Source organism: Martes martes (assembly GCF_963455335.1).
Source record: "Martes martes genome assembly, chromosome: 12".
In the NCBI taxonomy this organism is placed as follows: domain Eukaryota; kingdom Metazoa; phylum Chordata; class Mammalia; order Carnivora; family Mustelidae; genus Martes; species Martes martes.
In genome coordinates, this window is record NC_137900.1 from 13,616,145 (window position 1) to 13,632,221 (window position 16,077).

Below are 16,077 nucleotides of genomic sequence, written 5' to 3' on the forward strand. Positions count from 1 at the left end.
GATTACAACTTCTCTGACAAGCTGAAGGCATTTGTTAAGTCACAACTCATATTCCTGGAAAATGTTCTTTACTTTGTACGGATGAATCATTTACTTCCAGAAAATAGTACACTTACTGTACATCCCCTCAGTTCAGTCCTACTAATTAATTCAGGTAGCCAAGTAGGGTCAGATTTCATGGTAACACGATGCCCTAAAAGGACACCAAAAATGTCCTAAAAACCATATCCAATGGCTTGTGGAGTCTTCATAAATTGCAGAGCCCCACTTGTCAGAAATAACCTTCCCTTTGACATTTTCTTCTCTATCCCCTCCTGGGTGCGACGTCAGAGTCTGGTCATGGTTCTGACCCGTCTTGGCAGGGAGGGAGCTCAGAGTCAGTTGAAGAGCCAAGGTTCAAGTGCATAGTAATAAGTGAGAGGTAGTGTGTCTTTTTCCTGAATATTTTCCTTCACCCAAAACCTAAATTAAAGCTTTCTCCTCTCCATGTGCCATAGGATCGTATCTACCGCTTTAGTGATAGAAAACCACGAGTGCCACACCTGAACTCTTCTTCGGAGGTACAGTGTAATCACTGTGGATGTTCTCCTGGCCTGGGATTCTGGATAACACACAGATGATTCTTTGTCCCATATCTTCCTCTGAGACCTCATGTCCCCTCTCCATTTTTGCCAGGCCAGCTTCACAGATGTGTGCCTGGGTCTTCATACCACCTGTCCTTACAGGCTTGCCCACCCCAGTGTTCCAGGAACACTCAGAGGCCACAACGCTAACAAATCCCAACTCTGGATTAGTTTGGGTTTGTCTGGGAGTTCTGGGAGACCACGAAAGTTTGATGACCAGATAAAGATAACTTTCCTTTTTTTTTTTTTTTTTTTTTTTAAAGAGATTGCTTTACTGGGCCCCCTGGGTGGCGTGGTAGGTTAAGTCAGACTCTTGGTCTCTGCACAGGTGGTGATGTCAGGGTCATGAGATTGAGCCCAGAGTTGGGCTCTGCACTCATCTTGGAGTCTGGTTGAGACTCTCTCTCTCTCTCCCTCTGTCCCTTCCCTACATGCTCTCTCTCTCACTGTCTCTAAAATAAATAAATAAATCTTAAAAATAAGTTAATAAATAAAGACTACTCTACTGAGGCATGATTGACCTACAAAGCTGCACATATTTGTTGTATACTACTTTCTGTAATCAACAAAAGAGCGAGAGAGGTTATGTTGATAGTCTTTAGCTTTGGGTCTTTTTGGAGGTCATGTCACCTCCATGACTCGGTTCCTTCATCTGTAGGATGAGTGATCTGGACTTGATCTCTAAACTTTCCAGCACTTAGATACTGAGCTTCTAGAATGCAATAGGCATGGAGAGGAAAGCATGGGCTCATAACATTCTTCTAAGTTTTCAAGTGGAACAGTGTTGCTTGAAACAGGATGGTGGGAATGGATTAGCTTTCTCAGAAAGTTCACATTAAGGGTAAATTTCAATAGCTGTAACAAATCGATACCAGGTGAGCAAAAGCTTGCCATCCCTGACACTTCTGTGTATTTGTTCCTATTTTTGCTACTGAACTGATTATTTATCATAAATCATGTGATTTATTAATCATAAAAATCTTGCTGATTTTAAATTTTATCTATTAACCAAAAAAGCTTTATCTGCTTGTTAAGAATTAAACAAATCCTTAATATATGCCCATCGTAAAAAAAAATTCAAACAATGGAGAAAATGAAAGGAATCCAGGAAGAACCAAATGACCCAAATCGTGATCCTCCAGAAATAATACTTTTTAGAATTTTGTTTAGGATCCTACTGTGTTTCACCTTCCCTAAATGAGACCAAACTATAATGTTCTTTTGTAACCTGCTCTAAAAAAAATCTTAAATATATTGTAGATATCTTTGTTCAATAATGACTGTTGATCTAGAATAATCTTTTGTAATGGCCATATTCCATTGTATTGCTATATTACAATACATTATTTATTCCTGTCATGATGGACATTTAAGCTATCTTTAATTTCCTACTATTATAGACAGGACTGTGATGAATGTCAAGCCATACCTAATCTTACAAACGTATTCAAACACACTCAGATACAAAGAACAGACTCATTTTTTTAAACAGGTAATTAGGAGGCAGCCTGTAAATACAATTTGATAATCAGCTTGTCACTGAAATGCCACAATTCCTGATTTGCAAAAGATTAATGCATTGTAACCATCATTTTCCTGAAGGGTGGAAACTTACCCTTAATCACTGGATCTAAAAATTCATTTCATGCTATTAGAGATCGGAAGGTAATCTACAGTATCCTTTCCCCAGCTGACATGATTATGGTTATTTCTAATTAAACCATCCCTGACGAACATGATAAAACATGTCCTAGCTTCTCATTTCATTTTATTTGAAGGTTCACTGTCATTCATGTTAAAAGCTCTTTGTTTTATTTAAGTCAAAAATACCTTTGACTTGGTCTGACACCATCTCTTCTTGATAATCATTGAAGGGCATGGGTTGGATGAGTAAAAACAAAAGCCAACCATTCCTACAAATTGAGAATTTTTAACTTAAAAAAAAATCTGACATCTCAAGCAGATTAAAGCAGTGTGTATGAAGTCATTTAAAAAGAATTTTTTGAGAACATTTCCTCTTCAACCCTGTACCTCATCCAGTGTCTGGGACATAATGTGCACTCATTTGTTGCTGAAGAAATGAATGTATGAACGAATGAAGCCACTTGTGGTTTGTAACTTAAATATTGGCAAATATCTGAACTGGTAGAGCCGCTTATATCTATAATTAGAATAATCCATATACATTACCATACAATTGTGTTTTCTATACTTACGCATGGGGCGAATGTTTTCCACTAAACATAACTCACTGGTTTTATCATTTTCAGGATCTGTGGTTTATGGAAAGCATGAGCAAGCTGTGTTCTCTGGGCCAAACCTAGTCTGCTGCCTGCATTAGTATAGCCCATGAGATGAGAATGACTTTAAAAACATTTTAAAATGTTTTAAGACAACCAAAGGAAGAATGATGCTTTATGACAGGTGAAAATCACCTAAGATTTGAATTTCATCGAAAGAAAATTTCACCGTGACATTTTGTAATGTATCATGGTTACTTTTGTGCTACCTATAAAGGTGAGTGGTCCATAAAGCCTAAAATAATTACTATTTGGCCCTTTACCAAAAATTTTGCTACTCCTAGTTTAGGTCTGTCTTAGGTTGGGCTGCTGCAAGAGAATATCATAAACTGGGTGGCTTATAACAATAGACATTGATTTTGCACAGTTCTGGAGGCTGGGATGTTCAGGAGACCCAGTTTGCAACTGCTCGAGCAGTTTCAATGTTTGGCGAGGGTGGGCTTTCTGGTTTGTAGATGGCTGTCTTGTCTCTGTGTCCTTACAAGGCAGAAGGGTGGAGGGAACGTTCTGGAAGCTCTTTTATAAGGGCACTAATCCCACTCATGAGTGCTCCACTATCAGGACCTGATCAGCTCCCCAAAACCCCACCTTCTAACACCTTCACACTGGAGGTTAGGACTTCATCATATGAAGCTTGGGACACAGGAACATTCAGTATAGAGCAAGGGTTACTAGCCTTATGGAATGTTAGGGCAATGTACTAAAATGACAGGTAACTAGGCAAAGACAAGTCATGAGGCAGTATGCCTATTTTGTCAACAATTTGAAAATAATGGTGGTAGCATGTTTTCTTTTCTCTTTAACCCTCTCTAATTGAGGAGGCCAATCTCATGCAGTGCAAAATGTTATTTGAGAATACATCAATACAACAGAGTTTCTAATGGCAGGATTGCTTAGAACGGCCTTAGATAGGGCCTAATGGTTCACTTGTGACTCTTCTGGCCTTCATCTGCCCCCCTGGTCTTACAGGCTAGGGACACTAATGGTTCTTCAAATAGCCTGAGGCGTGATTTTAACATTTGTACTCTCTTGAACTTCTGTGGAATATCAAAGGGGTTTAATCTGTACTCTAATGTAGGAAATTATTGAATTCTTCTACGTGTTTTAGGTTTGAGATTTTATTTTTATTACTTTCTTTTTCTTCTATAGCCAAAACACTCATTTGTATCAGGCTCCTGAGTGAAACCAAGGATTTCACTAGGAAGTGAATAGTTCAATTATTGTTATTGGCGTAACTCTGATTATAAAAGAAAGAGAGGGATGCCTGGGTGGCTCAGTCAATTAAGCCACTGCCTTTGGCTCAGGTCATGATCCCAGGGTCCTGGGATCGAGTCCTACATTGGGCTCCCTGCACAGCGGGGAGCCTGTTCTCCCTCTGCCTGCTGCTCCCCTGCTTGTGCTCGCTGGCTCTTTCTCTCTCTCTGACAAATAAATAAATACAATCTTTAAAAAATTTTTTTAAAAAATAAAAGAAAGAGAAATGATCTTATATTCACATATATCCTCTATCCTTGAGTTTCCTTCACTTATTTTTAATACAATATCAAGTTCCTCTCAACTTTAACATGGATCTTTTTTTTTAGAGAAACAACTAGTAAACTGATCAATGTATCTATGTATCTATGTATGCATCTATGTATGTATGTAGGTATGTATGTATCTATTATCTATTCATGATCTATCTCTTTATTTTAAGGACTTGACTTACGAGTTGTGGGGGCTGGCAAGGCTAGAAGTCCAGTAGAATTTGGTGTTAGAGTCTTTAATCTGAAGGGAGTCTGGAGACAGAATTCTCTTTTTCTTGGGGGACCTCAGTCCTTGCTTTTAAGGCCTTCAATTGTTTGGATGAGTCTTACCTACATTAGGAAGATAATTTGCTTTACTCAAAGTCTATTGATTTAAACAAGCATCTAAAAAAATACCTTCACCTCAATATCTAGACTGGTGTTTGACCAAAGAACTAGGTACTGTAACAGCCAAACTGACATGTAAAATTAACCATTACAACTATGTAAATGAAATAAATGGAAATAGATGTGTTATGCAAATATATATAAATAAGTATAAGTGTACATATGATACATGTAACACCTTTCTCTTTGATTAATTATGCCAATTTCAGTTTTAAATTTAAAGGCAGCTTGACTTTAAAATCCTGAGAGTGTACAGCACTCTGTGATACTGAATCTTGACTCCTTAGGTTTTTTTCCAGTTTGGGTTTATTTGCTTGTCCAGATTCTATAAATTTATGGTTGATATGGTAGTGTGGTGGACAGAATAATGATCCCTAAGGATGTCCACATTCTAATCCTGGAACCTGTGAATATGTTACCATCCAGGGCAAGAGAGAGTTGAGGTCACAGATGAAATTAAGGTTGTTTGTCAGCTGACCGTAGAATAAGGAGATCATCTATATTGTCTCAGTGAGTCCACTGTAATCACAAGCCCTTAAATGTGGGAGAGAGAAGCAGAAGAGGATGTCAGAGTGATAGGGTATACTGTGGACTAAAGCGAGTGCCCCCAAATTTATATGTTGGAACTCTACCCCACCCAGTGTGGTGGCATTTGGAGATGGGGCCTTTGGGAGGTAAGTAGGGTTAGAGTTCAGGAGGGTAGGGCCCTCATGATGGAATTAGTGTCCTTATGAGAAGAGACACCAGGGAGCTTGGTCTCTCTCTTTCCACCATGTATGGAAACATTGAGAAGGTGGTTATCTCCAAGCCAGGAAAAGAGCTCTCACCCATCCCTGCTGGTACTCTGATCTGGAATTTCCAATCTCCAGAACTGTGAACAAGTACACATATATTGTTAAGACACTCAGTGTAGTATTTCACTGTAGCACCTGAACTGACCAAGATGGGATGTGAGAAGAACTTGACCTGTTGTTGCTGCCTTTGAAGACAAAGGAAGGGGACCATGAGCTTAAAAAAAAAAAATCAGGCAGTTCTGGGAGCTGGAAAAGTCAAGGAAGCAGATTTTCCCCAGATCCTCCAGAAAGGAACTCAGTCCACTAGCCCCTTTATGTTCACCCTGGAAGACCCATTTCTGACTTCTGACCTAGAGACCTATACAATACTAGATTTGTGTTGTTTTAAGCCACTAAATTTGTAGTAATTTGATATAGCAGCCATAGAAAACTAATGTTGATACTAAGGATCAGATAGGCAGGGTTGAGTACTTAATATTTCAACAAGTTCAAGTATATCAAAATTCAGGCCATTGTTGGGGCGCCTGGGTGACTCAGTCAGTTAAGTGTCTGCCTTTGGCTCAGGTCATGATCCTGAGGTCCTGGGATTGAGCCCCACATTGGGTTCCCTGCTCAGCAGGGAGCCTGCTTCTCCCTCTCCCTCTGCAGCTCCCCCTGCTTGTGCACTGTCTCTCTCTGTCAAATAAATAAAATCTTAAAAAAAAAAAAAAAATCAGGCCATAGTTACTAGAACTAGAGGTAAAGATGCTTTAGGAATTTTGTAAGCAGGGCACCTGGGTGGTTCAGTCCGTTAAGTGTATGCCTTTGGCTCAGGTCATGGTGCAGGGTCCTGGGATCAAGTCCCCCATCAGCCTCCCTGCTCAATGGGGAGTCTGCTTCTCCCTCTACCCCTCCCCACTGCTCCTGATCTCTCTCTCTTTTGCTTTCTATCAAATAAATACATAAAATCTTAAAAAAAAAAAACACCAGAATTTTGCAAGCAAATATCTTATCAAAAGCACTTAAGACTCCCATGATTTTGTTCTGTTGTTCAGGACATGTATTTTAAATGTCATTAAGGGAATCTCATGGGGACTTTTATTTTAGTATTATCAAATAACTTACAAAGATAAGATCAAGAGTTTATTTGCAACTAATTTCCACCTGCAGATTTCAGAGAAATATATTGACTGCTGTGATCCTGATATAATTAATTTTTGAGAAGTCCTACCTTTGCCATAGTTTCTAAAAACAAAGGAAATAATTGTATACAACTCAGTTATTTGGTAACATTGTAATAACCATGCTTACTTTATGCTAAGGTTACATTATTTAATTTAATTCTTCTAATCACTCTGTGAAATAGGGATTCTGAAAGGGGGCACAGTGTCCCCAGTGTCCAAAGTGCCACAGGGTATGGTGGCATCTGAACACAGGCAATCAGAGTCCTCAGACTGTGATTTAAACCATTTTATACAGTTACAGGGACTGTAACTACACCCTACACTTAATTGTAGGCTTAGTATCTAGTACAGTAAAAAGTAAATAGGATTTTAAAACAGGTAAGATGGGGTTCTCAGCAGGATTCTAAAATTTATCTGTCTATCTATCATCTTTTTATCTATCAATCAGTCTTTTTTAGTCTGAGTTGGAGAAGAAGATTCTGAAATCAGATAGGCTGGGATTAGAAATCATAAAGGAAGGAGACAGAGACCTTGCTTTCCTTCTATAATATATCTTGCTTTTTCCCAGGGGAACCTTAAGAAAATGGGTTTTATTCACTGGCTTAAGGTATGCTTTTATTATTTACCTCCTCTCCTCCTGCTGTCCACAATGAAGAAACTGTGGTTAGTGACGACAGGCCCTTTGCCCCACCCCGGAAGGAGCATGCAGTATAAGGACAAATTCTCTGAAACAGGATTGAGAAGACTTGTGTTCTAATCCTGGCATGGACATACAATTAAATCTCTCCCCTCTCAGTTTTCTTGTCTACTTATACTCCACTTTTCTGGATGGTTTTAAGTATTAAATAACATAGTTAAAGCATTTAGCACAGAGTAGGTACTCAATAAACTTAGGAGAATGGTTTTTTGCCCTTCCTCTCCCCCTGCTATAGAGCCTTTCACCTCTTTCCCTGTGTTGGAGACCTAGAGCTGCCACATCCTAGTTTTGTGGTCTAGGGCAAGTTCGTTAATCTCTGTGACCTGTTAATTTCTTTTATCTATAAAATGAGGAACAAAAATATTGGCTCTGGCAGCCTAGAGCAGCTTTTCACCTCTTTCTTTCTTTCTTTCTTACTTTCTTTCTTTCTTTCTTTCTTTCTCTTCCTTCCTTCCTTCCTTCCTTCCTTCCTTCCTTCCTTCCTTTCTTGCTTTCTTTCACTTTCCTTTTTTCAAATCAGAAGAAAGTATATCTATAGATTCCTTGACTAAGTCACTCTTCAGTTATGAATGAGAATGCTAATAAACAACTTGGAAGTTGTTATAAAATTAATAGCAAAACACTGTACATATGTTGCCATGGGGCATATAAGAGTCCTAGATTTAAATTTCTTCTTGTCTTGCTCCTGATTAAAACCTATGAGTGGCTTCCCATTGACCTTAGAATGAACTCTAAATTCCTTAGCAAGCATTCACGTAAGTCCCACCTATGTCTACAGTGTCCTCCGAAATGCCTCTTTCTCTACTGTTGTTCTTCTTAGTATTTCATGTATATACACTGCATTTCTTTCTCTGCAAAGGTCTTGGCTTGTGCTATCAACCTTTCTTTCCTTTCCCACCTCTCCTGTCTTGACCATTTCTCCAGTCTTCAAATTTCATCTTAAAAGTCACTTCCTTTAGAGAAAGGCCTCTGTCCTTCTGATCATTTTCCATCCAACTAGATCAGTTACCATCTCATCTACACTTGATAGTTGTTCATTACTTTTTTCTTCATAGCATTTGAGTCAATTTCAATTAAATCCTCTTTTGGGGATGCCTGGGTGGCTCAGTTGGTTAAGCCGCTGCCTTCGCCTCAGGTCATGATCCCAGGGTCCTGAGATCGAGTCCCGCATCGGGCTCCTTGCTCAGCAGGGAGCCTGCTTCTCTCGCTGCCTCTGCCTGCCTCTCTGCCTGCTTGTGTGTACTCTCTCTCTCTCTCTGGAAAATAAATAAAATCTTAAAAAAAAAATCTTTAAATCCTCTTTTGTATAATTATTTGTTTGATTTTTATTCCCTTGAAAGGCGTAAGGCTTGTTCACCCACATACAGGCTTGGAACATATGATTTACTCAGTACATAGGTATTGAATGAACACCAAAGATGTTTTTATGGATGATAAAGCTAAGACATAGAGAGGTCAACTAATACATTCAGGCTCAAACAGATGACCAAGGGCAAAGGCAGCCCTTGGATCTAAGTTCATTTGATGCCTAGGCTCCTGCTTCAGTATCTTCCTTTTTGTTTGTGAGAAGAATTGATTTGTTTGAAAAGTCTAATAAAATGATAATTGAGACAAATGACATCTTTAAGCATTATCAAAAAGTGATTCCTGCCTATATCCTCTTATGAAACTGCCCCAACAAGGAGACTATATTAAAAAAAAACTTTTTTAGAAGGTTGCCAATATAGTGATGGTTCATAAACTGTTATCAGGGGGCGCCTGGGTGGCTCAGTGGGTTGGGGCCTCCACCTTCGGCTCAGGTCATGGTCCCAGGGTCCTGGGATCAAGCCCCGCATGGGGCCCTCTGCTCAGAAGGGAGCCTGCTTCCTCCTCTCTCTCTGCCTGTTTCTCTGTGATCTCCATCTGTCAAATAAATAAATAAAATCTTTGAAAAAAATAAATAAAATTAAAAAAAAAACTGTTATCAGAGGAATATGGACAAAAGAAAACAGAAAAAAATCCGATCTAATAAAATTGCCTAATAAAATTGAGGAGATCCATAACAGTTATTTCTGTTGTGGGAAGTAGATAAATGGGATCATTAAATAATTCCCTGATTATAAAACCAATATTGTAGTCAGCTATGGCTTCAAAGGCTTGTTCTTAGAAATTCTGTAGTAAGAATTTTGTATGGAGAATATTGCATTAGAATACGCATAATAAATCATCCTGGGAAATCAGTGGTGGCCTCTCCACCCGGATCCAGCTTCCAAGTTTCAGTTCTTACCTCATCAATTGTGATTGTGATCAAGGGTGATTACATTCATTTGTCAATAGGGCTGCCATAAACAAGTGTCACAGACTGCATGACTTAAATAAAATAAATTTATTTTATCATGGTCCTAGAGGCTAGAAGACTGAGATCAAGGTATTAGCAGGATTACACTTTTCTGAGACCTCTGCCCTTGGCTTGTAGATAACCATCTTTTCCCTGTATCTTCACATGGTCTTTCCTGTGTGTGTGAGCATGTGTGTGTGTGTGTGTGTGTGGCTTACTGTCCTTTTATTTTTTTAATAATGACTCCAGTCATACTGGAGTAGGACCTACTTACATGACCTCATTTTGCTTTAATTACCTTTTAAATTATAATTTAATAATAATTAAATAATTTAATATCTCCCCAAATAGTCACATTCTGAGATACTGGGAGTTAGGGCTTCAACATATGAATTTTGGGGAGAAAATCCAGCCCATAATAGTGATATTCAGAATATTTAACCCATGGGACACAGGTACAGACCTATTGGAAGAGATGCTGGGCATAGTTTGGGCAAGGTACTGAGGGCCCTCAGCTGTACTTTAGTTGCAGGAATGTAAGACATGAGGGGACATGACCCACTGTGGAAAGAGACCTGGGAGATTAGGAGTAGTGGCTATTTAACAACCAGTAGAGACATATCTCAATGTTTTAACACCAAATATGGCATTTTGGGACCAATCAACTGAATGTCTGTCTTGGACACATAGAAGACATTTCACCATCCATTTTGAGTGCATTAAGTACAGTCTTACTTTCTTGGAATCATTGCTAAAATTGAGCCTCTACATTAAGCAGGATGGGGAAGAGATCCCAGATGTGTGATACATTCCAATTATGAGCAGGAAGAGTGTGGGGGCTTCTCTTCAACTTACCAAGGTTTTAATTATGTTCTTTTAGACAATACTAGGTGGTAGATGGGGTAGGGCTGAGAGAAATGGTCATTGAAAGGCAATGAGCAGGGGAGTGACCTCAAAGGAGCTTGCAGAAAACTGGGATGTGTGGACAAGGTGGAAGAGGCAGGAGACTGGGACCCAGTTCACCAGTTAAGATGCTCTAACAAGGACCCAGGCATGGGTGGGTAAAGGCCTTAATTAGAGAGGGTGCAGTGGGAATGGAAAGAAAGATGGGTTGGAGAGAGGGAGAATGTAGAGAGTTTGTGAGAAGTGTAAGTCATTCCAGTGCCCACTTTCAGCTCTCCTGGTAGAGGGAAGAGCTTCCCACTGCTGGTTCTCAGGTAGTCCCAGCAGCTACAACTACCAATACTGTACTTTTCCTTGTCTCAGTTTAATGAGGGGAGACTGATGTCAAGGCTTGTTTGGCCTTTCCAAGGCCCAGCAAGGGAGAAGATGCTTCATAGAGAGCCTTGAAAGTGACAGAAGCATGAAAGAGACTTCTTTCTTATGTTAGTTGTTTTTTAGACAAGATTGGATGTGTTCAGGGTGATGTGGCCCTAAACTGTTAGTTGGTTTCAAGTCTGAGAGTTATAAATGGGTTTAGGAAGTTAAGGCTGGTGCCACAGGGGGAGATGGTCAAATTCTGAACTAGGCAGGGACTCTGGGTCAGCATCTGTATGCTGATATAAGGTCCATATGGACAAACATTTAAAAAACATTGTTATCTAGTGTCATATGCATCAAAATGAATTAAAGGAAAATGTAAGGTAAACTGTACAGGCAATACATAGACATGGCAAAATCTTGAAGATGGTATGCAAATCACTGAAGTTTGGGAAACACTGATGTGGAGGAATGACTATCAAATAAATTTGGCAGGACTTGGAGTCGGGAAATCTGGATTCAGATCATGACCATGCCATTTACCAATGGTTAAGTGTTTACCTCGGTGGTAAAAAGGGAAAAGCCATCCCAAATCAGCTTATCTTCTAGTCTTGCCATGAGTCCTCATTGACTCTTATTTGTTTACTCATTCAACAACTTGATCAGATTTGTACTACATGGAGGTAAAGAAAAAAAAAACAACACTGTGTAGTTAAAATCAGTTATTGCTAGAGGGAGAAATAAGCTTTTGAATTTTTTGCATGGTGATCTGGCGTTTAAATTTAAACTCTCAAGGGCAGCCCTCTTTCATCTCAAAAGATCACTAGATTAGGTTTAAAATGAGAGGGGCACCTAGGTGGCTCAGTCGGTTAAGCATCTGTCTTCCGCTTGTGTCACGGTCCCAGGGTTCCGGGGTGGAGCCCCACACTGGGCTCCCTGCTCAGTGTGGAGTCTGCTTCTTCTCTTCCTTCTCACTCACTTATGCTCTCTCTCTCTCTGTGTCTCTCTCAAATAAATAAATAAAATATTTTAAAAAATTAAAATGAGATATTTCCTGTCTCCACAAATATGACAATAAAGTGAGTGTTAATGGGTGAGAACATTAAAATCAGAAACAGAAGTTACCAGTTTTCATTTAGCAACTTGAACACATAGAAAATCCACCTTTAACCCGCTCTTACTGTTTATACAGTGCTGGGAATACACGTGACACCTTGCAAAGTGAAAGTAGAAATGACAAGGTCCTTTCCCCGAGGAGCTCAGACCTAAACACCGTTGAACAAGTCGACACAGCACTGTAGTGGAGTGCATAACTGATATGATGGGAGAAGTCAGGCTAGGGCTCTGGGCTGAAGATGTAGGAAATGAGTCATTCAAAGCCAAGGGGTTTGGGGCTGAGAAAACAGAAGGAAAAGTTGCTCCAGATATTTCAGTGGATTGAAATAATAAATGTGGGGCAAAAGGACTCACATAGAAGTGTCAAGTGTGCTCACCAACAAGTGGCCCAAAAAGAATCCGCTGAATATAATTTCTTTTATTCCTTGTCATTTGCCAGTAGCTCTTGGAATTGTCTCTTCCTGATCTGCCCCAGTGAACACACTGTTTTGTCTTTGTCTATGTACAGACAAAGGATGAGATGGGCAGCTGGCTATACTTTCAGGGACGTGGGGTCAATTTGACAGTAGAGACCATAATGAGGGGGGGTAGAGTTCAAGATCATCCCAGTGTTGGCTGTGAATCAACAAGTGTTATAAAAAACAAAAAGTTATCTAAATCCCATGATTGTTCATGACATTGACCATGCAGCCTGGCATACTAATGGGGCTGTCACCATGGACCCTGTCTATACCACCTTCACTCTGTGTTCACCCTGCTGGGACCGGAGACGGTAGTGAAATCATCATGGCGTCCTTTCTGCTAGGGCTCTGGCTCTTCTAGCTTTCTGCTACTTTGAGTCATAATAATCACCCTCAAAGTTAATATTTGAGGAGCATCTAGTCTTTGCCAGGCACTGTTTGAAGCACTTCACGTTTAATACCTCCTTGGTCCCTCCTAACCAGTAGTAGCAGAAAACTCCACTTTACCGCTGAGGAAGTGGAGACTCAGAAAAGTGAAGTAGTTTCCTCAAGATCACTTAGCTAGTAAGTGGTAGAGGAGGGATTCGAACCCAGGTTTTCTTGCCCTGGCCCTCCTTCTTAACCACTTCACCACTACCACTTCCCAGCAGGCCTCACTGAAGCTGGGAGAAGGTGAGAGGGTGGGAATCAGGATCATAGAAAGAAACTCCTAGACTCATCCCCTCTCAGCCCCCATCTCCAGAAAGAATCCCGTGAATGTCCTCCTGACAAGTTGTTCCTTTGCTTCTCCTCAGACGCTACCAGTGACCTGGAAGTTGGTGCCACAGGAGGCATCCTCGTCCATTTTTAGATGGCTCTAATTGTTACCTAGCTATTCCATAGTTTGAGCGTAAATAATTTCTCTTCTTACCTTCACCTACTTGTCCTAGTTCTGTTTTCTGGAGCTCCACCAAGTTAAGAGTGTTCTTTCTTCTGATGGACAAACCCTTAAATATTTGAAGATCTGAGGGATCTGGGAACCGTCTCCTGCTCCACCCCAACCCTCTCTTCCTACTTGCAGCAGAAATGCAGGATTTTATTCTCTAAATGTGACAGACCTTTGCGTTCCTTTGTGTGAGTAGCTAATTATTTGTCCTCTTCATCCAGAAGGATTTGGTCATACACATGAAAGTCTAGCTCTGGGTTAGAGTTTGTTTGACTGGAACAGCTGCCGCACCTCTTGCATTTTTCATACTTTATTATTCGGCCTCATTCACTCAGCACACCGGCTTCTTGCATGGCCCTGGCCAGGCCTTGGTGTTAAACCATTAAGACAAATCATTGATCTCTTCACAACTTAACAATAGGAGAGAAACACATGATAGTGTGTTCTGTGAAGATGGAGGGCTACCATGTAGAGAAAAAAAGAAGACATGAGTTGATTTGAGGTATCAGGAGGGAGGACCTTGAAAGAGTTGAAGAGCTTCCTGGTGTGGATTAGGTGAGGAGTGAAGTGCTGGGTACTTGTAAGGACAGATTGGCCGGTGGCAGAATAATAAACAAAAATAACTTTGGCAGTGACTTATGGTATTTCTGGTTCCATTTGAGGAAGGTAAAGATTACAGAGTTTATAGGATGACATGATTATTTTTTTTAAATTAGGAATTATAACTGGCTATACAAAATGTGAGTTTGGCAGTTGTCTGTATAATATTACATTTTTGGTAGAAATTTCCGGGGGACCTAAGGACTTCTGTGTTTCAGTGAAACCGTTGAATTTTATAAAGAATATTGCCTCTTTAGGAAAGCTTTGTTACTGGAACTGATACCCTTTGGCTTGAGAACAAGGCTCCTCCCCTTCCACTGGGGAGTCTCTGTTGCGTGTTGGAACGTGAATTGGCCCAGCTTGCGTAGGTCACTAAGCTGTTACATGACTGTGGGGAAGACTTCCTCTTTTAAGACCTCTGTTTCCTCATCTGTGAAGTGAGGGAGGTAGACTAAGGTTCTTTCCAGCTCAGAGGATCCGAAGTTCTTATTTTAATGTAGTGGTTTCCTGATATATAAAGGTCTAGTATGGGCATAAATCACCCATTTCTCCTTGTGACATCCACTGTGTTACTGATTAAATTATCCATTGCAATTTTCATGCCCTTTGCCAGAGGAATTATACATTCATATCCTTGCTGGGCCCTTAGGGTGGACAAAGTATATTTCCCTGCCCCTTGGCTTTGGGTTTGGTCTAGTGCTTTGACTAGTGAATTGTTAGCAGACATGACTAAGCAAAGGTTTGAAATATGCCTGCATATGTCTTGGGTGCTGGTCCAAGAGGGATGTGGGAAATTGATCCTAGACAGACCAGCCTTAGACAAATGCACAGCTTAGAGCCAGCCCAGCGTACATCAGCTAAATCCTTAACAGGTGTTAAATGCTTTATGATTTGTTTGTTTGTTTGTTTTGCTGCTGAGATTTTGTAGTTGCTTGTTTTGCAGGGTTAATTAATCATGAACGTAAGACATACTCAACGTGTGACCTGACCTAAATCTTTGTTCTCAAAGGACATCACACACTTGCTCCTTCCAAATCTTGTTGAATGTTGATATTCTTTAATTTATGTGTGTGGTCTATGATTTATTTGTATACATTTTCATCAAGGCCTTAATGCTCTTTAGTGGCCAACTTTTTAGGTTGGTTTGGATTTTTGCTTCACAGAGATGTCTGTCATTCCAGATGGTTTTGTCATTCAACCTATTTATTATACTTATGAGGGGAAACCCAAGCCTCAGAGTTGAACTGACCCTTATTATTCTCGTCAGCTACCTGAATGCGGGATTATGATTGAAATACACACAAGGAGTCAGAGCCATTGAACTGTGGACTCCTTGCTCTCAAGACAGACTCCTCGTTTTCATCCACCAACTTCGTCTGAAATGCTTAACTAGCTGGCATTTATTTACTGCTGCCCATCCCGGGGCGGGGGGTGGTGGCGGGGGAAGGACCCCAGCACAGAAACAGTGGTGTCAGCAGTCTTTGGGGGCTTAAGAGTCTTGAGAATTAATGGATTCTTTTCTACCATGCTGTGTTCCAAAATTAATCTGGTTTCTGCCTGCCATGAACTGACACAGATTGTTGTTATATGGTTATTTAAGGCACAGAATTTACCCTCCACAATTAGGCTTTCGCCCGCTCTTCCATTATAAGATCAAACAAAGCAATCCCCTGTTTATATCCTCGAAAGCTGTGGGCTGAGATACCCATTAGCCCTCTCATACTCGCTTTTCTGCCCAACTGCTACGGGCTCTTTTGGAATTTGATGGATTCACACTGTGTCCCCAACACATCATTATGCTTGCTTAAGGAGAAGTGAATTAAATTTAAACACAGTCTCATATAACTTGAAGAACGAAAATTCACGCTGTGGTCATCTCTAGTTCTTTTAGAAGAACTCCGTTGCATC

The 16,077-nt window shown here is 40.3% G+C and overlaps 1 long non-coding RNA gene across 4 annotated transcripts in view; it reads left to right on the forward strand.

Moving 5' to 3' along the window:
• The window catches only part of LOC308353232, a 69,527-nt gene that overhangs the window by 35,741 nt on the left and 17,709 nt on the right, over nucleotides 1-16,077 (forward strand). For all 4 annotated transcript variants that reach the window (XR_013967767.1, XR_013967768.1, XR_013967769.1 and 1 more), the window contains exon 3: nucleotides 2,894-3,140. This is a non-coding gene — a long non-coding RNA (uncharacterized lncRNA). The remainder of the gene's footprint in view (nucleotides 1-2,893; nucleotides 3,141-16,077) is intronic.